Source organism: Lolium perenne, chromosome 5, assembly GCF_019359855.2.
Source record: "Lolium perenne isolate Kyuss_39 chromosome 5, Kyuss_2.0, whole genome shotgun sequence".
In the NCBI taxonomy this organism is placed as follows: domain Eukaryota; kingdom Viridiplantae; phylum Streptophyta; class Magnoliopsida; order Poales; family Poaceae; genus Lolium; species Lolium perenne.
This window is the reverse complement of record NC_067248.2, coordinates 225,587,105-225,609,297: the sequence shown is the minus strand read 5'-3', so window position 1 is coordinate 225,609,297 and position 22,193 is coordinate 225,587,105. Positions and strand designations below refer to the sequence as shown.

The 22,193-nt window shown below is 44.1% G+C and overlaps 1 long non-coding RNA gene across 1 annotated transcript; it reads left to right on the top strand.

Annotated features, from left to right (window-relative positions):
- The first annotated feature begins 1,319 nt into the window (after positions 1-1,319).
- On the top strand, positions 1,320-3,755 carry LOC127302103 (uncharacterized). Its single transcript, XR_007852643.2, has 4 exons — positions 1,320-2,176; positions 2,336-2,501; positions 2,584-2,631; positions 2,717-3,755. It is a non-coding gene; the product is annotated as an uncharacterized lncRNA (long non-coding RNA).
- The last annotated feature ends 18,438 nt before the right edge of the window (positions 3,756-22,193 follow it).

Here is a 22,193-nt window from a genome sequence, read left to right as displayed (position 1 = left end):
CTGAACTGATGCTTTGTTACTGAAGTGCAATTGTTCGAGTTTTAACTTTATTGATGCTGATCATCACAGTATATGTCAAATATGCTTACACTGAAGAACTCTGCCCAAGTGCCATTAAGTATGTGGATTCTAGTTTGCTTGTTGCAATGTGGTTATTTCTTTTGATGTCAGCGTTCTAGCTAATTTGCTTGGCTGCTGGCTCATCACCCAGCTTGATTTCATCATTGATATACTCCTGACTGAAAGAAGTAAGCTCCAATATGTTTTTTTTTTGCGAGTAATATGGTTTTTCTTTTTAAGGAGCCATGTATTGCGTCATCCAATTCTGCTTCGATAATGGGCTGTCTCTTATTTTCAAATCTGCTGACCATTGGTATCAATGATAGAACTATGGGCGCATTGATCATTTTGCAAGTTCCTGACCACTTTTATCATTGATAGAGCTGTGATGAATATATATATTCATGTCTGCATTCTGCAAGCTGTAGATTATATACCCCACCTGTTATTCCAAAAATATGTATGGTCTGTTAATGATACACTTCGCTGTGTTATACGGAAGTTTCTCCACTGCCTTATGAGTTAATCCCTCCGTTCCAAATTAATTGACTCAACTTCGTTTAGATATGCATGTATCTAGACACGTTTTAGTGTGTATATACATGCATATCTAGACAAAGCTGAGCCAGTTAATTTGGAACGAAGGGAGTACAACCGAAGGAAAAAAAAGTGAGGCATCCAATTCTTTCAATTTGTAAGTTTCTGTGTACTGTAGTTGATGCCTGACTGGGTGACTAAACTGATTGACAGTTGCAAAATTAAGATATATAGAATCATTGTCTTAGTAACACTATCTACGACAGACAACGGAGTTCACCCTTCTAGTTGTATACTTAGTGGAAGTGATCCATCAGCTATGTCAATTATACATATAATTATCAAAAACAGACTGGTAAAAGCAATTTTTCCTTTTCAATCTCGATTGGTAGTAGTTTACTACAGCTACCAAAAAATTGAAAATGCTAGCGACCAACACCTGTGCAGTATTCTACTAGCGAATTTCCCATGTATTACACTACCTATCATCTCGATTGCCTGGTTAGAAATAGATACATGTCACTCAGATTCATATTGTGTAGATATGACCCCTTCAGCTTCTTCTCTTTGCTTCCAGTCATCCACTCAATTGACTAGTGCTTTGTGTTTGTTAACAGTTGCCACTAAAAATAATTTTTGAAATTGTCTGGAACTCTGGATACATTGTTCCCGTATTGTCTTAGTCAAATCAGTGGCACTGAACTTTTTGGTGGTTTATTGATACACCTAATTCAACATTAAGCTTGTGAACTGGACCATATCTGTTCTTCTTGTTTTTCAAGTCTGACATGTTTCAGTCCAAGGCTAAGAGAAACGTTTTGCTAACAATTTTGATTGCGACATGTACTAAAATATGGACATTTAAGTACGGAGTAGGTGTATTTTGCAAAGAAAGATTTTGATATATGCAGTAGCAGTCTGCAGTTGTTATATCGTTTGGTATGTTATATATAGGTAAGCAAAGTCAAATCAAGAAACATGCTGCTCTCTTTGCCGCTGAAGTTTAGTGCTCAATTCAAACTGTTAACATCTCCTCTTAGAAGACAATGTCACGTTGACTTTCATAATAGATTTTTATGTGTTCATGGCCTTGTTTTTCCTTTTCAATCAGTCTGATAGTTACTCTCTGAAATTCGAAGTTATGAAGTAGTATTAGATTGACATATGAGGCAGTATGTTATTTGTGAATCTTGTGGTGCCTGTTAAATCAGCGGATCTGTTCATAACAGGTCCATCTGACCATTGAGGAGCAGGTCTGTGTTTGCTAATATGTGTTTCACTTGTATTATTTGATTTGGTGATCTTCAATGATCAGTCTGGTATGTTTTTGTATGAGCATCCCATTGCCCGTTCTCTTCATTTTTCTTGCATGGCTCTTGGCCTGGGAGTTGCTGATCTGAGCTTCTTGTGTACAGTGTGAGGAGCCAACAATTGTGGTGGGGGTCCCCAAGAATCCTGATCCCTGTGCAGCAACTCCAGCCTGCGTCTGTATCACATGCCAAGCCTCTGCGACCCGCTCTGGAGCATCAAGCGGTCAGAGGTCAGAACTCGGAGCGACTGGGTCGGTGAAAAGCTCTTGGTAAGTATAGAATATCAAGTTGTGAAGAGGATGTCATGTCATGTGACAGTTTGACCTCTACCGTAGAATGCTTTTTAGCTGTAGATACATGCACCTCTCTCTCTTGTTTTATTTAGAAGCTCATCGCTCTCGTTTTTGGCCCGTTCTTTTGGAGAACAGGTTGACCCAAGGATGTGATGTGGGTAGAGAGAGACTGGGACACTACAGACCGGAGGAACAGCACAAAAGGTGGAGCATGGAGAGAAGCTAGCTAGGTAGCGTCAAATCCTTTGATTCAGAGCCTTTTCGCCTCCAGCGAGACAAGGGCATCTCTGCTCATATCGAGGTGAGTCGCTTGGCAGTGGCGATGATGCAATATTGGCACCTACTAGTACACCTATTCATGGTATTTTGTTTTGTTTGAACAGCCACTCAGCCAGGCCAAGGCTTGAAACGCTTTCTTCATCTCACGTCAGGTGAAGAAGTAATGTGTGGAATTCTACCGCTCTACATTCCATTGGATCGTTTCATCTGTTCTCATGGCTTTCTCTAATCTGGCAGAACATGGGTGACAACACTGTTCTTGACTCTGAAACTCCCTGGAACAGAAAAGGGTAAGATTGACGGCTGACGATCGGTACGTGTGTGCTCCCTCAGCATCAGGCAACACTCGACGGCTGGCTTGTGTGATCGCGCGTGTTGCCGCGTAGACGCAAGTCTCCGGCTGACATGAGCAGCAGCCAGCGATCGGTTCAAAGTCCTCGTAGGAGGACCATCTCTTCTGCATCAGCCGGAGAATTGTTTATGGAATAACAGAACGAGAAGGCTGGCTATGGCTAGCATCTCGAGATCGCCGGTGCCAAGATGTGCCATACGCACGCACTGACTGACTGAATTCTTCAGAGAATTGACCCCGTTCTGGACTTCTGATCGACCCTGATCGCTCCGTGCCAAGCTCTAATAATTGGGCCCAGGTCCAAAGAACGAATGTAATGACCGTTCCTCCATGTCAGTAAAGCCTCCTGTTTTGAGATGTTAAAAAAAATGGAAATCGAATTTGGACCATGGCATGGCCAGCGATGGGGGATCGATATGAATGATACTGAGGTTGCGTCCACGTATCATGGGGGTGCGTCCATTCTACCAGCAGACTGATGGTTTCGGGAGGCGTACGTGCCTCGAGAGCGGCAAATAACAGGAGCATTTCTTCTCATCCTGCCAGAATCTCTCTGAGGCGCGGTTCTCAAATTTGGACCATGGCATGGCCAGCCAGAGAGCCACGCGGGAGGGAGGGGCGGTTCTTGTCCTCACCCGAGCTCCATCAGTCAAGCTCAAGTACCCGCACCGTTTTACATGTGGCCTTCTTCAGTTCTTCCTCTCCGTGACGTCGCTGCCTTTTTTACTTCTCCTTGTGTCATGCTGACTTACGTTGCAAAGTCAGAAGGAGCGGTCGTCTAGCAATTCATTTCGCAATTATCTTGCCCGCGTCCTCGCCCGAACGATCGGGGTGCATACCTGCTGTATTAATTCTCAAGATACCGTCTTCTATTGCTACGTGGACCTCTAATAATTTGGAAAGGTATGAAATGAAATTGATAAATGCACCGCATCCGTCTATTGAATTATTGTACTAAGGAGCTTTATCAGTATTTCCTGAAATTTATGCGTCCGGATTAACTCAAAATTATTGAATTATTATTGTGTGATGAATGACAAATCCATCAACAGGAAAGAGGGGCGACAAGCTACAGCCGGTTATGCTGCAAAAAAAATCCTGAATATAACATTTTTGTGTGTGTATGTAGCAGTTCTGAAAAATGCGACATCGTTTTGTTACATTTCTTTGCAATACGCTAAATATTTTTATCTAACTTATCCAACATTACTGAAACACATACATAACATTGGTGCAATCCTCTCTAACATACGCATAAAAATCATTGTACCACCATGCCCATGCTTACACAACAAAAGTTGTGCACACATGTAGCAGATCGTAACACCATATGTAACATCGATAAAATTTCCCAAAGTTGACCTTCCCAACAACCACAGAGGCACTGCCATGGCCGTTTCGAGCTCACCGACTACACATCCTCTATGCTAGAGGTACTTCGTAGTCAAATCGAGTGAACCTCTAAGCAATCCACTTGTGGGTGTCATCTTATACAACTCGACATTTAGGTGCCAAGAAATATCCCTAAAAATTACTTACCCCCGCCATCAACAATGGAGGCACCGAACTCTCCATCACTGTGGTGACCCTGCATACCACTGCATGTTGTAGTATGCCAGTCGTTGATATAACATTCACGAAGTACCATTCCGCAAATATTACATCCCTCAGAGTAGTACAACAGAACATAGCAGGTCCATACTCATTCATTTATTATTACAAATATCATACACATGTCGTCTCGGAGCTCCTCTTGGGTCCTAAGAGGAATACTCCTGGGTTCGAGGCGAACCCAACTTAGCTTACAATATAAGAGTCTCATTAAGTTATACATTTATTTCCTCGAGCAGCTACATACTAAGAGTTCGGGCTGCTCGGCTACTACTACTACTTGAGATGTTCAGGCTTGATCTCCTCCGGAAGCCTCCCCGGTTCCGTAGACGATGAGGTAGTCTACGCCCTCGATACCTCCAGAGAGGTCTGGTTCTTCATAGCCGATGATCTCGGCTCCTTCATTGTGGTCGTAGTCCTCCTCCAGACGATTCAGACAATCTAAGCATGGGATTTAAGAGTGGTATGAGTACGAGCGTACTCAACAAGTTCATTATAGATAAGAGGTGTTTAATGCTCTAGCTACGATGTTAGACCAGAAAGTCTAATACCAATGCAAGTTTTGATAAACATTTCTTCAAGAGATTGCTTTTATTCCAAAGAGCTATGTCCGTCACCTTCACCGGTTTACTAGAACTTCATGGAGCTCCTTTCCGGCCGCGTTCGCGATTCCTCATCCCGAACGAGGGAGTGACAGTCACGATTCTTTACACTCTGCAGAGGTGTGTTGCTTTACCCATAAGAGATCTTAACCTTGGTGCCAACCGGCAGCTTTCCCGTCCACACTTCCTTCGGTGTGAGGCCCGGTATAAGGTCTAGCCAATCATGTTCCTCCGCTACCTCGAACACCCACCCTTTGTTGCATGCCCCGACCCCTGGGTCCACGTCGGTCCCATTATTCCTGTAGATTTCAAGGTGGACCCCGACCACGGCAGCGATCTTGGGCTCTACCATACACGCCTACGCCGGTAGCTGCAACCCATCATAGACCGCATTACCGTGGGGAATTAGAATGGGATCCCCACCCTCCGGTTGTTCCGCAAGACACAACTGCTACGGTATGCAAAGCATTACCGTGGGGAATTAGAATGGGATCCCCACCCTCCGGTTGTTCCGCCGCATACAACCGCTACGGTAAGCGCATCCGTTGATGAACGAGAGGTGGAAACACTTTTGACTATTCCGTCCCACTCCGGATCTTATGGTTAACACGGGTATTACGGCACAAGAATCACTGGCGACATTTGTTGTTTAATCCTAGATGGATATAACCCTCGCAATGGAACCTCCACCATATCAACACAATCCATGGTTCCATTGCCCACCACATAGTCATATTCATAGTTATGAAAGTAGTGGTTTTGATTTTTATGCAATAGTGATAACCATAATACTTTGCAAGTAATTTGATAGAAATACTCAAATGACATGAGCAAGTGATGAACTTGCCTGAACACTGCGAAGTTTTGCAGTTGGAAGGTGTGGACTGACCCTTGTCCTCTGTCTCTGAAAAATAGCATCATTGTCCGATAAGGGCAATGGTTAAAGAAGCAATTATGCATGATTCCAGTTTTAGGGTTTGTTCCCCCCTTCCGATGTCGTTGTTATTTTATGTAAGAGGTTATTACTAAGATACATTTGGAGATACTCTATTTAGGGCAAATACAACCTTGAAATATTGTCAAGGTGTTTTTAAAGTCCAATTGCATTAATGGACTTATTTCCATTATTGAAAATAATATGTGTGATTTAAATTATTATTTAAATCCTCAAATTAAGACTTATTCTTAATTGTCTTCAAAAATTCTCTTTGATATTTTATTTAGATAGAGAATTTTATGCTGATCAATTTTCATATTTTTAATTATTTTTTTAGAGCTTTGAATCATTTTCTATTCATTTTCAAAGTTTCTTGTTTATTTTAAAATGTGAAATGACACATTTACCCCTGGGCCCACCTGTCAGGGTGGCCCAGTGGGGTTAACCCTAACCCGAGCCACACTTGGGCTCGGTCGGCCCACTCGCCCCTTTCTTTCTCGCGCAGAACCCTAATTCCCCTCGCCCTCTCGTGATGCTGCGGTCGCCTCGCCGCCGCCGCCTCAATCCGACCGCCACCGGCCCTTCCCGCCGGCGAGGTCGGTGCCAATCGAGCCGCCGCTCGACGGCGCACCTTTGGGTCCGCGTCGATTTGGCGTTAGCCGCCGTTCCTGCTCGCCCCCAACCCTGCTGCGCCTCAATCGCCTGGATCCGTGAAGATCCGCCCTTCACCGGCGTCCCTGGCGCCGTGACGCCGCCGTGATGAAGCTGGTGTTGCGGCGAGGTGGTGGCCTGGCCTGGCTTGGCCTGGCGCCGCCGCTAGCCCGGCGTGTGCCGCCGTGCCGCCATGGTTGCGCGTCTCTGCTTCGCCTGTAAGTGGCTTCTTCTCTTTCTTCTACCTCTACTCCTCCTCCTAGCTCCTGCTCGACTAGCTCCGCCGCTGGCCTGCTCTCCCTGTAGAGAAGCTTGCCGTGTACTGCCGCGGCATGCTTCTGCGGCCTTACGCCATTTCTGCTGTGATTGTGCTGGCATGCGCATGCTGTTGCTATGCTGCTATTGCTCTACTGCTTATGCGTGTGCTGCTGCTATGGCCATTTCTTCTGTATTCATGCATGTGCTTGGCTGCTGCTTCCCTGTGCTTCTATTCTTGATGCTGTACTAGCCAAATACTGAAATGTGTTCCTATATGCTGCACTGGCTTGATTGCAGCATGCAATCCTTGCAAGTTTGCAAGAGTCAGTGCCTCTGGTGTGCTTTACTGTGTGGTATAATTCATGGAACTGCTCCATTGAGCATAGCTGTGCTTGCACAGCTCTATCTCTTGATGAACTGCTACTGGATAATATTATATCAAGCTTATTTGATTATCTGCTATGCCATTGTTTTAGTTATGTGATCAATTCAATTGTCTGGCCATGTGTTGATGCTATATTTGATGTTTAGCATGCTGTAGCATGCTCTTGCAAGCTTCTGGTGGTCATATGATCACCAGTTGCTTGTAGAATCTGCTCTTTGTTGTCAGTGCCTCACTGTGGTTCACTCAGTGCCGTGTGTATATCACACAGGCTTGGCCTGTGTATGCTGTTGCTTGTCCAAGCATCAGTGGATGCTTGTAATGATCCCTTGGATCATCAGCAAGACTCTGTGCATAAGTAGCTTGACTATTTCATTTATCTGTGTAGTTCTGATTGCTTAGTTAGATAAATAATGTGAACTGCTCTGCAGTGATGATCATAACAGTGGATTTGGTAGAGCTAGAGGGATGCCAACTTCTGTTGGGTACCCTGGCTCCCTTTTGAACCCATCTGGGTAATGATAGATGTGCTGAGCTTAACTATGGGGTTTTGTGATGTGGTTGAGGTAGCCCTGACAGTAATTCATTGCTGTTAGGGTAGCTCCCACCTATGTTGGCTTACTGTGATGGATAGATGCTCACTGGCTAATCACTTGGTGAATTTCCAGTAGCTTTGGTGTTGATAAACAAGATAGGCACATGTTGCCTATCAATCTGATGGTTTAGCTAGGCTAATAGGTGCTTTGTGAATCTGGATGGCTACATAGGAGTAAATTCATGCTGGATTTCTCTGGTTTTGACATTGTGTTGTCACAACCAGTGTTCCCTGGTTTAATTTCCTTCTAGCCTTGGTTGTACTTGCTGGCACCAATTGGTTTGGTAACCAAATGATGATACATCCAGGGTTTCATACCCTCCTGTGCTCCTGTGATGCAAAGTATGCTTATGTATGAGCAAGGTATGATCTTGCTCAGGCTATTGTGTGGTATACCTCACTCCAGCTCCTAGAGATAGGGTTGGTGTAGAGGGTTTGCTTCTGGATGGATTGATGTGCTTGCCCTGCTCCTCCTTGCAAACCTTGATTCCTGATTTGTTTCTGGTATTTGTGGAATGGTTGAACAGCAGTGGCTGTTCTTCTGTTCTTGCTGTTCTTGTGACTTACTCTGTGAAGCTGCTGTCGATCAAATGACCTAGGGTTTACTGTGGCAGACTTTATATGTTTCTGGCTTGCTCTTGTTGGTCGACAGCACCACCTCTTTCCATGGTGACTCACTGTGTGTGTGTTACACATGCACACAGCCTTGTGTGCTGCCTGGTTGTGTGTGTGTGCAAGTCCAGCTTGGGACTTGTGCTGATGGATTGGATCAGCTCGGCAGCTTGATCATATCTCCTTCATTTTATTTGTTTACTAACCTGCCAAGTGGCTTTGCCACTTGGCTTAATGATCTGGTTGTTGTGTATGTGTGCAGGTATCAAGTGTTGATCAGGATGAACTCAAGATCATCAAGATCAAAGAATTCATGAAGATCACAATGTAGTTTAGGTCATTTAGATATCTTGTAATTTTCCTTTTTCTTTTTCTATTTATTCAATTCTTGTAATGTGTTGTAATTCCATATTTCAAATCTGAATATTGTAAAGACAATGTATTATGTGTGTGATGATCAATAAAGCTCAAGTTTCTCTCAATGAGCTTAATTTAATTGTTGTATTACTCATATTCTTGCTTAATGATAATTGTTTGTGAAATTATCTTAAATTGGAATTATGTGATGATCATTTAACGTTTGAATTTGAAATTCAAATTCAAATTTGGTTTGAATTCAATCAAACAACTTAACTTGTAATTCAATCATGCAACTTAAGATTTCAATGCAATATCACTTCTCTCTTCTCAAAACCCTAATTTAGATAAGTAGGAACAAGTTCATCGCACTCTTGAAAGCCTAACCCTGTAAGGTGTCGAGAGAGAAACCTGTCCCCCTTCGATGCAGTTTTGTTTTAAAAGCGCGAAATTTCCCCGTAATTTACAATGCAATGCACATCCCTTTCTAAAATCTACCCCTCGATCGTCTCTAAACCTGGGATATTACAGCCTTTCCCCCTTAAAGAAAACTTCGTCCCGAAGTTGTGGTTGTAATACCTGAAAAGTTCGGGGTATGTTTTCCTCAGGTCTTCCTCCTTTTCCCAGGTGGCTTCCCTCTCGGGATGATGCTTCCATTGTATCTTGCAATACTTTATCGCTCGATTCCTGAGTTGTTTCCAGTTTTCCTCGAGAATCTTCGCTGGCTTCTCGATGTATGTCAAATCTGGTTGTAACTCGAGCTCTTCATGTGATACTGGTTCATCTGGGGTCTTCAAACATTTTCTGAGTTGCGACACATGAAATACGTTGTGAACCTGGGATAACCTTCCCGGTAGTTCCAATTCGAAGGCTAACCCTCGGTTTTGACTCAAAATCTTGAAAGGTCCGATGTACCTAGGGCTTAGCTTTCCTTTCACTCCAAACCTCTGAAGTCCTTTCATCGGGCTCACCTTAAGGTATACCATGTCTCCAACTCGTGGCTCCCATGTTCTCCTCTTTTGATCGGCATAACTCTTCTGTCGGCTTTGGGCTATCTTGAGCCTATCCCTGATAATGTCAATGATTTGTTGCTTTTCCTTGACATAATCAGGGTTGAACTCTTTGCTTGCTCCGGCTTCACACCAACATATCGGTGATCTACACTTTCTTCCATACAAAGCTTCAAACGGTGCCATCTTGATGCTGCTTTGATAGCTGTTATTGTATGAAAATTCTGCTAGTGGTAAGTGCTCCTCCCATGATCCTCCGAAGTCTAGGGCACAAGCCCTAAGCATATCTTCTAGAATCTGGTTAGTTCTCTCTGTTTGTCCACCTGTCTGGGGATGATAGGCGGTACTATAATCCAACTTGGATCCTAAAGCTTCGTGTAGTTGCTTCCAGAATGCTGATGTGAACACAGATCCTCGATCCGACACGATCTTTTTGGGTACTCCATGTTTACTCACGATCTCTTTAATGTAAAGATCGATGAGTTTCTCTCCTTTATCCTGCTGGTTTACCGCTAGGAAGTGTGCACTCTTAGTCAACCGGTCCACGATTACCCATATCATGTCCTTCTTTTTATTAGTCATGGGTAGTCCGGTGATGAAATCCATCCCTATTTCCTCCCATTTCCATTCTGGAATAGGTAAAGGTTGTAACTTTCCTGCCGGACTCTGGTGTTCAGCCTTCACTCTCTGGCAGGTATGGCATTCCGCCACGTATTGTGCTATCTCTCTCTTCATGTTGTTCCACCAAAATAGCTCCTTTAGGTCCATGTACATCTTTGTACTTCCCGGATGAATGGAGTATGGTGTTTGATGGGCTTCCCGGAGTATTACTTCCTTGATTTCAGCAATATCCGGAACACAAATTCTCTTCTGGAACCATAATGATCTAGATTCTCCGCGGTGGAATTCTGATGGTTTTCCCTCATCTATTCTTCTCATCTCCTCCACGATGAATGGATCGTCCAGCTGACCCATCATTATCTCATTCTTCAGGTTAACATTTAACTCATCGGCTACTTGCAAAGCCGATAATTCTTCATGAGCTTCCTTCTCCCAAAGTTGTATTTGGGCTTGACTTATTTCCTTCCTCAACTCCGGTGAGATTTCTTGTTCCACTCCGCCGGTGCTCTTCCTACTCAAGGCATCTGCTACAACATTGGCCTTTCCTGGAGTGTAATTGATAGTCAAATCATAATCCTTGATCAATTCAAGCCATCTTTTCTGCCTCATGTTGAGTTCCTTCTGAGTGAAGAAATATTTGAGACTCTTATGATCTGTATAGAGCTCACACTTGGCTCCATAGAGAAAATGTCTCCAAGTTTTGAGTGCAAATACGACTGCTGCTAATTCCAAGTCGTGTGTTGGATAATTTACTTCATGAGGTCTGAGTTGCCTCGATCCATAAGATATCACTTTCCGATCTTGCATGAGTACGCAACCCAATCCATGCTTGGATGCGTCACAGTACACGGTATAATCCTTGCCAACTTCCGGAACTGCTAACACCGGTGCTGTGGTGAGTTTCTCTTTTAGAGTTTGAAAACTCTTCCCACACTCCTCTGACCACACGAATGGTGTGTTCTTCCTTAACAGCTTTGTCATTGGTCCTGCTATCTTGGAGAATCCCTCAATGAATCTCCGATAATATCCTGCCATTCCTAGGAATCCTCGGATTTCCTTGACAGTCTTGGGTGCTTCCCATTCTAGAACTGCTGCTACTTTGCTCGGATTCACAGCTATTCCATCTTTACTAATAACATGACCAAGAAATTCCACTTGATCTAGCCAAAATTCACACTTGCTAAACTTGGCATAGAGTTGATGTTCTCTTAGTGTTTGCAACACTAATCTCAAATGTTCAGCATGTTCGGCCTTGTTCTTGGAATAGATCAAGATATCATCAATGAATACAATGACAAACTTGTCTAGATATGGCATGAAGATCTTATTCATGAGATTCATGAAAATTGCTTGGGCATTTGTTAATCCAAAAGGCACTACAAGGTATTCATGATGTCCATACCTTGAGACAAAGGCAGTTTTCGGAACGTCTTCCTTCTTGATCTTTATCTGGTGATAACCGGATCTTAGAACAATTTTGGAAAAGACTCCCGCGCCTCTAACTTGATCGAATAGATCTTGTATTCTTGGAAGTGGATACTTGTTCTTGATTGTGACATTGTTCAGATTCCTGTAGTCTCCGCACATCCTTCTTCCTCCTTCTCTTTTATCCACGAAGATTACAGGTGATCCCCATGGTGAAACACTCTCTTGTATAAATCCTTTCTGTTCCAAATCATCCAGTTGCTCCTTAAGTTCTTTCAACTCCTTGGGCCCCATCTTGTATGGTGCCTTAGCAATCGGATCTGTTCCTGGAACTAGGTCGATAGTGAATTCTATCTCCCTATCTGGTGGCATACCTGGTAATTCCGCAGGAAACACATCCTGGAATTCATTCACTACAGGTATATCCTCTAACTTCACCTCCTTCATGCTGTTCAACTGTAGCTCCACTTCAATCTATGTATGTTTGTCGCCTTGGTAGATCATTCTACTTCCATCGGGGCTTTTGAAGGATACCGTCTTGTTCACACAGTCGATCAATGCTCCATTTGCTTCTAACCAGTTCATACCAAGAATGACATCAATGTCCTTCATCGGTAAAATGAACAGGTCCGCGTCAAAAGCGCACTTATTGATCATGATGACTTGTTTTTGTTTGGTATGGGTTACTACTATCGTTCCCCCCGCAGAAAGTATGGTTATGGGTGTATCTAACTTAGTGCAACTAATCCCATGTTTGATGATGAATTGTTGGGAAATGAATGATGTAGTTGCACCAGTATCAAAAAGTACTTTGCCAGGATGAGTGAGTATCGGGAGCATACCTATCACCGCCTGATCGGAGTTGACCACCTCCTCCAGACTGGTGCAGTTCAGCTTGCCGAAGGGCTTCTTATTCTTCCAGTTCCCTCCGGTGTTTCCTCCTCGGCTTCCACCTCCTCCAGACTGACCTCCTCCGGTGTTTCTCTTGGGGCAGTCCTTCAGCATGTGCCCCTCCTGGCGACAACCAAAGCATATAATCTTTGGCTTCTTGCAATCCTTGGCAAAATGCCCTGTGAATCCACAGCTTCTGCAAACTATTTGATTTGCAGACTGGAATGCTTGGTTCTTCCTACTACCGTAGTAGTTGCTGTTGTTGTTGTTGTTGTTGTTGTTGTTGTTGTTGTTTTTGTTGTTGTTGTTGTTGTTGTTGTTGTTGTTGTTGTTGTTGTTGTTGTTGTTGTTGTTGTTGTTGTTGTTGTTGTTGTTGTTGTTGTTGTTGTTGTTGTTGTTGTTGTTGTTGTTGTTGTTGTTGTTGTTGTTGTTGTTGTTGTTGTTGTTGTATCTGGGCTTGAAACTCAAGCTGGTATTAGACTTGTTACTAACAAACCTCTTAGGCTCAAACTTGGCCTTCTTCCTCTTTTCCTCTTGCAGTTGCTTAAAATCATCTTCCAGAGTGATGGCAGCATCCACCAACTCTTGAAACTCCGTCGCTCTCATCATACGGAGCTGAACCTTGAACTGGGGACTTAACCCCCTCAGAAACCTTTTCTTCTTCTTGTCCTCGGTGTTGACTTCTTCAACTGCATACCGGGACAGCTTAGAGAATTCCCTGACATAGGTCAGGATGGCCTTGTCTTTCTGCTCGAGACTTTCGAATTCTCGACGCTTCAGTTCCACAATACTTTCAGGGACATTGGATTCCCTGAACTTCCTCGTGAACTCCTCCCAGGTGAATACCTTTCCAGCCGGATAAACGGCTACGATATTGTCCCACCATGATGCGGCGGGTCCACACAACAAATGTGTAGCGTAACGAACCTTCTCCTGGTCGTTACAACCAACGGTATTGAGTTTTCGCTCAGTGTCCATAAGCCAATCCTCCGCGTCCATTGGCTCGGGCGCGTATGCGAAAGATATAGGCTTGGTGTTCTGGAAGTCTGATAAAGTGACTCCCGGATTCTCGGGTCTCTCTACCCGGTTTTGTTGCAGCAGCTCCTGAAAGAATTTGTTCTGCTGCTCCAACGTTACTCGTTGTCTTTCCTCCACCAGCTGCATGTACTGGACGAAATTCTATTGCGTCATAGGTGGTGGTGGTGGTGGAAACTGATTCCTGGCTGCTTCATCAGCCTCTTCCTTTTGCTTTGCTTCGCGCTCCATGCGCTGCGCTTCGGTCTCCTCTCCTAACGTTCCCGACATAACCCCCTAGTTCTGCAACACAAGGTGATACTCATAATTACTCCATGCGCAAGTTTTCTGAGCTCAACTTTGTGCACAGAACTAGTCACGCAATGGAAATCAAGAAGCAAATCCAAATCATACAAAACATATACCATGTATATACATACTTAAGTGGTCTTATTACAATACTCCAGTCGATGTGAGTATGCAAACTCACTTATTAAAGTATATGTACAAATTTATACAAATATTACATACTATAATACACGTGGTACTTGTGTATTATAGCCTCGCCTCCCTTGGTGGACTCTAGTCGATCTTCACTCCCGGTACATCCCAGGCTTCCATCCGGTCGAACGTGTCGTCCTCCTGATAGACCCTGGAACATAAGGTCTCCCCGTCGGCTGGTAATCCGAATCAGATGATGATCCTAGGGAGAAGTCAGTGTTCACAAACTGATCGTTAAGTGCATCATAGTCCACCCATCGGGTGTACTCCCCTGTAGCTCCACCATAGGTGTTTCCAACACTCGTACCCGACTCAACCTGTGTCGGATACCCTCCATCAACTCCTTCATTACTAGGATAACTCTGGTTCTGGGTTGTGGCGTCATCATTCATCTCCCCGTCGTAATACACTGAAGTACTATGAGTTCCAGTATCAGATCCCCAACGCCAACCCGTGGAATTTTCTATAGGAGTCTCGGAACGCTGATTGTTTCCGGATTCCTCTCCGCCCTCATATCCCCCATAGGAACTACCCAGGTAGTTCCCAGGTGTAACAGGTGTAGGTTCACGCTCAAGAGGATCAATACTAATGTAGTCACCAGTTGAGTAAACTGGTGTGTGCACCACATTCTCCATAGGTTCTTTCCCCCTAATCTCCTCCTTGGGTTCAGTAAACTCCTCTAGCATCGTATCAATTGCTCCCGTCAGATGATGGTTCAACTGAAAGAGTAATGATATGAAGTTGCGGCTATTATCCATGTATTTTGCAGCTGCTATTGGTTTGCGTTTTGCATATTTGTAGTGGTTAAGCATGGGATCCTCTTCCTCCTGATTATGAGGAATGTGGGTGAATTCGGAACCCATAAGCTCTTTCGTCTTATGCTCCCGAATGTCGGTTATGGCTCTCATAACGGCTATATGGTAGGCTGTGTTGATAGTTCTGGCTTCTCCTGCTGGCATTACTACGCTCATTCCCAAAGATTCGGGAAGTCGCAGTCCTACCCTACACTTAGCCAATACAGTACCATCATAGTACATGTATTTCTTTACTTGGATCTGGGGATCACACCCAAATTCAAGTAACATGGCTCGTAGAATATCTGCAAGTCCTCCTTCATATTCACTCAGTGTGGAATCCATCACTTTCACGTTTCGTCCGGGACGTGAACTTGCCATGTTGGCTGTAGAAATAGAAAGATTATGAGATTAGTAATAATGCATCATAATAGAGGTAATAAAGAATTATCGCACTAAAAGATATGATTGTTGTATTCTCAATTGAATATACACCATATTTTTAAAGAATTCTTTACTAATCCTATTTGACTCCTAACGTTTGGTCCCATTTACTAGGTTCCAACCTAAGGTCAAAGCTTTTGCTCTGATACCAACTGTGGTGACCCTGCATACCACTGCATGTTGTAGTATGCCAGTCGTTGATATAACATTCACGAAGTACCATTCCGCAAATATTACATCCCTCAGAGTAGTACAACAGAACATAGCAGGTCCATACTCATTCATTTATTATTACAAATATCATACACATGTCGTCTCGGAGCTCCTCTTGGGTCCTAAGAGGAATACTCCTGGGTTCGAGGCGAACCCAACTTAGCTTACAATATAAGAGTCTCATTAAGTTATACATTTATTTCCTCGAGCAGCTACATACTAAGAGTTCGGGCTGCTCGGCTACTACTACTACTTGAGATGTTCAGGCTTGATCTCCTCCGGAAGCCTCCCCGGTTCCGTAGACGATGAGGTAGTCTACGCCCTCGATACCTCCAGAGAGGTCTGGTTCTTCATAGCCGATGATCTCGGCTCCTTCATTGTGGTCGTAGTCCTCCTCCAGACGATTCAGACAATCTAAGCATGGGATTTAAGAGTGGTATGAGTACGAGCGTACTCAACAAGTTCATTATAGATAAGAGGTGTTTAATGCTCTAGCTACGATGTTAGACCAGAAAGTCTAATACCAATGCAAGTTTTGATAAACATTTCTTCAAGAGATTGCTTTTATTCCAAAGAGCTATGTCCGCCAGCCTTCACCGGTTTACTAGAACTTCATGGAGCTCCTTTCCGGCCGCGTTCGCAGTTCCTCATCCCGGAACAGGGAGTGACAGGTCACAGTTCTTTACACTCTGCAGAGGTGTGTTGCTTTACCCATAAGAGATCTTAACCTTGGTGCCAACCGGGAAGCTTTCCCGTCCACACTTCCTTCGGTGTGAGGCCCGGTATAAGGTCTAGCCAATCATGTTCCTCCGCTACCTCGAACACCCACCCTTTGTTGCATGCCCCGACCCTGGGTCCACGTCGGTCCCATTATTCCTGTAGATTTCAAGGTGGACCCCGACCACGACGACAGTGCTGGGCTCTACCATACACTCCTACGCCGGTAGCTGCAACCCATCATAGACCGCATTACCGTGGGGAATTAGAATGGGATCCCCACCCTCCGGTTGTTCCGCAAGACACAACTGCTACGGTATGCAAAGCATTACCGTGGGGAATTAGAATGGGATCCCCACCCTCCGGTTGTTCCGCCAGATACAACTGCTACGGTAAGCGCATCCGTTGATGAACGAGAGGTGGAAACACTTTTGACTATTTCGTCCCACTCCGGATCTTATGGTTAACACGGGTATTACGGCACAAGAATCACTGGCGACATTTGTTGTTTAATCCTAGATGGATATAACCCTCGCAATGGAACCTCCACCATATCAACACAATCCATGGTTCCATTGCCCACCACATAGTCATATTCATAGTTATGAAAGTAGTGGTTTTGATTTTTATGCAATAGTGATAACCATAATACTTTGCAAGTAATTTGATAGAAATACTCAAATGACATGAGCAAGTGATGAACTTGCCTGAACACTGCAAAATTTTGCAGTTGGAATGTGTGGACTGACCCTTGTCCTTTGTCTCTGAAAAATAGCATCATTGTCCGATAAGGGCAATGGTTAAAGAAGCAATTATGCATGATTCCAGTTTTAGGGTTTGTTCCCCCCTTCCGATGTCGTTGTTATTTTATGTAAGAGGTTATTACTAAGATACATTTGGAGATACTCTATTTAGGGCAAATACAACCTTGAAATATTGTCAAGGTGTTTTTAAAGTCCAATTGCATTAATGGACTTATTTCCATTATTGAAAATAATATGTGTGATTTAAATTATTATTTAAATCCTCAAATTAAGACTTATTCTTAATTGTCTTCAAAAATTCTCTTTCATAGTTTATTTAGATAGAGAATTTTATGCTGATCAATTTTCATATTTTTAATTATTTTTTTAGAGCTTTGAATCATTTTCTATTCATTTTCAAAGTTTCTTGTTTATTTTAAAATGTGAAATGACACATTTACCCCTGGGCCCACCTGTCAGGGTGGCCCAGTGGGGTTAACCCTAACCCGAGCCACACTTGGGCTCGGTCGGCCCACTCGCCCCTTTCTTTCTCGCGCAGAACCCTAATTCCCCTCGCCCTCTCGCGATGCTGCGGTCGCCTCGCCGCCGCCGCCTCAATCCGACTGCCACCGGCCCTTCCCGCCGACGAGGTCGGTGCCAATCGAGCCGCCGCTCGACGGCGCACCTTTGGGTCCGTGTCGATTTGGCGTTAGCCGCCGTTCCTGCTCGCCCCCAACCCTGCTGCGCCTCAATCGCCTGGATCCGTGAAGATCCACCCTTCACCGGCGTCCCTGGCGCCGTGATGCCACCGTGATGAAGCTGGCGTTGCGGCGAGGTGGTGGCCTGGCCTGGCTTGGCCTGGCGCCGCCGCTAGCCCGGCGTGTGCCGCCGTGCCGCCACGGTTGCGCGTCTCTGCTTCGCCTGTAAGTGGCTTCTTATCTTTCTTCTACCTCTACTCCTCCTCCTAGCTCCTGCTCGACTAGCTCCGCCGCTGGCCTGCTCTCCTTGTAGAGAAGCTTGCCGCGTACTGCTGCGGCATGCTTCTGCGGCCTTACGCCATTTCTGCTGTGATTGTGCTGGCATGCGCATGCTGTTGCTATGCTGCTATTGCTCTACTGCTTATGCGTGTGCTGCTGCTGTGGCCATTTCTTCTGTATTCATGCATGTGCTTGGCTGCTGCTTCCCTGTGCTTCTATTCTTGATGCTGTACTAGCCAAATACTCAAATGTGTTCCTATATGCTGCACTGGCTTGATTGCAGCATGCAATCCTTGCAAGTTTGCAAGAGTCAGTGCCTCTGGTGTGCTTTACTGTGTGGTATAATTCATGGAACTGCTCCATTGAGCATAGCTGTGCTTGCACAGCTCTATCTCTTGATGAACTGCTACTGGATAATATTATATCAAGCTTATTTGATTATCTGCTATGCCATTGTTTCAGTTTTGTGATCAATTCAATTGTCTGGCCATGTGTTGATGCTATATTTGATGTTTAGCATGCTGTAGCATGCTCTTGCAAGCTTCTGGTGGTCATATGATCACCAGTTGCTTGTAGAATCTGCTCTTTGTTGTCAGTGCCTCACTGTGGTTCACTCAGTGCTGTGTGTATATCACACAGGCTTGGCCTGTGTATGCTGGTGCTTGTCCAAGCATCAGTGGATGCTTGTAATGATCCCTTGGATCATCAGCAAGACTCTGTGCATAAGTAGCTTGACTATTTCATTTATCTGTGTAGTTCTGATTGCTTAGTTAGATAAATAATGTGAACTGCTCTGCAGTGATGATCATAACAGTGGATTTGGTAGAGCTAGAGGGATGCCAACTTCTGTTGGGTACCCTGGCTCCCTTTTGAACCCATCTGGGTAATGATAGATGTGCTGAGCTTAACTATGGGGTTTTGTGATGTGGTTGAGGTAGCCCTGACAGTAATTCATTGCTGTTAGGGTAGCTCCCACCTATGTTGACTTTCTGTGATGGATAGATGCTCACTGGCTAATCACTTGGTGAATTTCCAGTAGCTTTGGTGTTGATAAACAAGATAGGCACATGTTGCCTATCAATCTGATGGTTTAGCTAGGCTAATAGGTGCTTTGTGAATCTGGATGGCTACATAGGAGTAAATCCATGCTGGATTTCTCTGGTTTTGACACTGTGTTGTCACAACCAGTGTTCCCTGGTTTAATTTCCTTCTAGCCTTGGTTGTACTTGCTGGCACCAATTGGTTTGGTAACCAAATGATGATACATCCAGGGTTTCATACCCTTCTGTGCTCCTGTGATGCAAAGTATGCTTATGTATGAGCAAGGTATGATCTTGCTCAGGCTATTGTGTGGTATACCTCACTCCAGCTCCTAGAGATAGGGTTGGTGTAGAGGGTTTGCTTCTGGATGGATTGATGTGCTTGCCCTGCTCCTCCTTGCAAACCTTGATTCCTGATTTGTTTCTGGTATTTGTGGAATGGTTGAACAGCAGTGGCTGTTCTTCTGTTCTTGCTGTTCTTGTGACTTACTCTGTGAAGCTGTTGTCGATCAAATGACCTAGGGTTTACTGTGGCAGACTTTATATGTTTCTGGCTTGCTCTTGTTGGTCGACAGCACCACCTCTTTCCATGGTGACTCACTGTGTGTGTGTTACACATGCACACAGCCTTGTGTGCTGCCTGGTTGTGTGTGTGTGCAAGTCCAGCTTGGGACTTGTGCTGATGGATTGGATCAGCTCGGCAGCTTGATCATATCTCCTTCATTTTATTTGTTTACTAACCTGCCAAGTGGCTTTGCCACTTGGGCTTAATGATCTGGTTGTTGTGTATGTGTGCAGGTATCAAGTGTTGATCAGGATGAACTCAAGATCATCAAGATCAAAGAATTCATGAAGATCACAATGTAGTTTAGGTCATTTAGATATCTTGTAATTTTCCTTTTTCTTTTTCTATTTATTCAATTCTTGTAATGTGTTGTAATTCCATATTTCAAATCTGAATATTGTAAAGACAATGTATTATGTGTGTGATGATCAATAAAGCTCAAGTTTCTCTCAATGAGCTTAATTTAATTGTTGTATTACTCATATTCTTGCTTAATGATAATTGTTTGTGAAATTATCTTAAATTGGAATTATGTGATGATCATTTAATGTTTGAATTTGAAATTCAAATTCAAATTTGGTTTGAATTCAATCAAACAACTTAACTTGTAATTCAATCATGCAACTTAAGATTTCAATGCAATATCACTTCTCTCTTCTCAAAACCCTAATTTAGATAAGTAGGAACAAGTTCATCGCACTCTTGAAACCCTAACCCTGTAAGGTGTCGAGAGAGAAACCTGTCCCCCTTCGATGCAGTTTTGTTTTAAAAGCGCGAAATTTCCCCGTAATTTACAATGCAATGCACATCCCTTTCTAAAATCTACCCCTCGATCGTCTCTAAACCTGGGATATTACAATCACCGAGGACACTGGAGCCTCATGGTCGCCGGATTTGACAACCATTGACCCATCCACCTTGGTCCCCTAACTTTCTGATGCCGGAGAGCAGACAAGTCTAGATTGAAGTTTCCTTCCTAGACATTCATGGCATAGCAACGGCTACCAGAAGGAGGGAGATGACGAGTTGGGGAGAAGAAGCCGTTGGGTGCCGCACATGGGGAGGAGCAGCGGTGGTGACAAGCTCGCATGGAGGAGCGACGGAGTAGCGCACAACAACCGCCTCGTGCAGAAGAGAGGCATCAGTAGTAGCTTGGCTTGCGCGAACGACCGGGACGGTGACGACCGGTGGAGGAGTTCCGACAGAGATGCGCAGGGAGAGTGATGACACAAGGGAGATGGCTTGTGTAATCAAACCAGCTGATGTATCAGCCAGTTGACAAGAAGACTTTTCCAGTTGATACCTTCGATCCGGATTACATATTGTAGTATGCTAAGATTTTTCCCTACAAGACCTAGGTTTAATCGAACCTCGGGAAGCACTGCTAAATGGTGTGAAGGAAACGTCTACAAGACTTGTTAGTGTAATTTATCTTCAGTTTACTAGACCTATCTAGTTTACTTTTAAGGGGGTTGTGTTCAATGATGGAGATAGGCTCGGGTTAAGGTTACACCTGCAGCTATGCATACATATATAATTGAAGCTCATATGTGTAACAAATAAAATAGAGATAAGAGATTTGTGAGTAGCACATCCGTAAATAATCTTGCCCCTAAAGCCAGAGGTGACAAGAGCCTGATGGTCCAACCACTGTCCTTACACCCGCAAGCAACAACAGTTATTAAGTAAATGAATACAAACCAAAACCTTAAGCTAGATGATTGTGCTATGATCCCGAATGAATCACTAAACATGTCCCGTTACTTTCCCCTTTCTGTCACTGAGGTTTCGCGGTAGCACGCCGTTCTCCACTCATCCCACATCTTCCCTTGATCGACTCGAATGATGTGGGTACCTGCAGATCATCAAGACGAGGCAAAGAGACAATGATAAACTCCCATTAAATCCTTACACATAACATAAGATTAGATGCACATAAACGCTGCGAGGATTCACCCCAACCCACAACATGTGAGGACTACTCACACATAATATCAAGATCAAATAAAAAGATAGAAATCATTGTGCAAATGATGTTGCGTAGATTGCACACCGTTGGGGAACCCCAAGAGGAAGGTAATGATGAGCAAAGTAGCAAGTTTTCCCTTAGTAAGAAACCAAGGTTTAATCGAACAGTAGGAGAAAGGAGTGACTTCTGAGGGTGTTGTTCGCTGACTTTTGGTAGGGCGCACTACCGGCGTCAGCAACAACGTGGAACATGCACACAACACAACCAAAATACTTTGCCCCAACTTACAGTGAGGTTGTCAATCTCACCGGTTTGCTGAAAACAAAGGATTTACCATATAGTGTGGAAAGAGATGTTTGTTTGCAGTGGAATTAAATAGAACAGTGTTTGCAGTAAGTAAACAGGACATGTGTTTGAAGTAGATGAATTTATC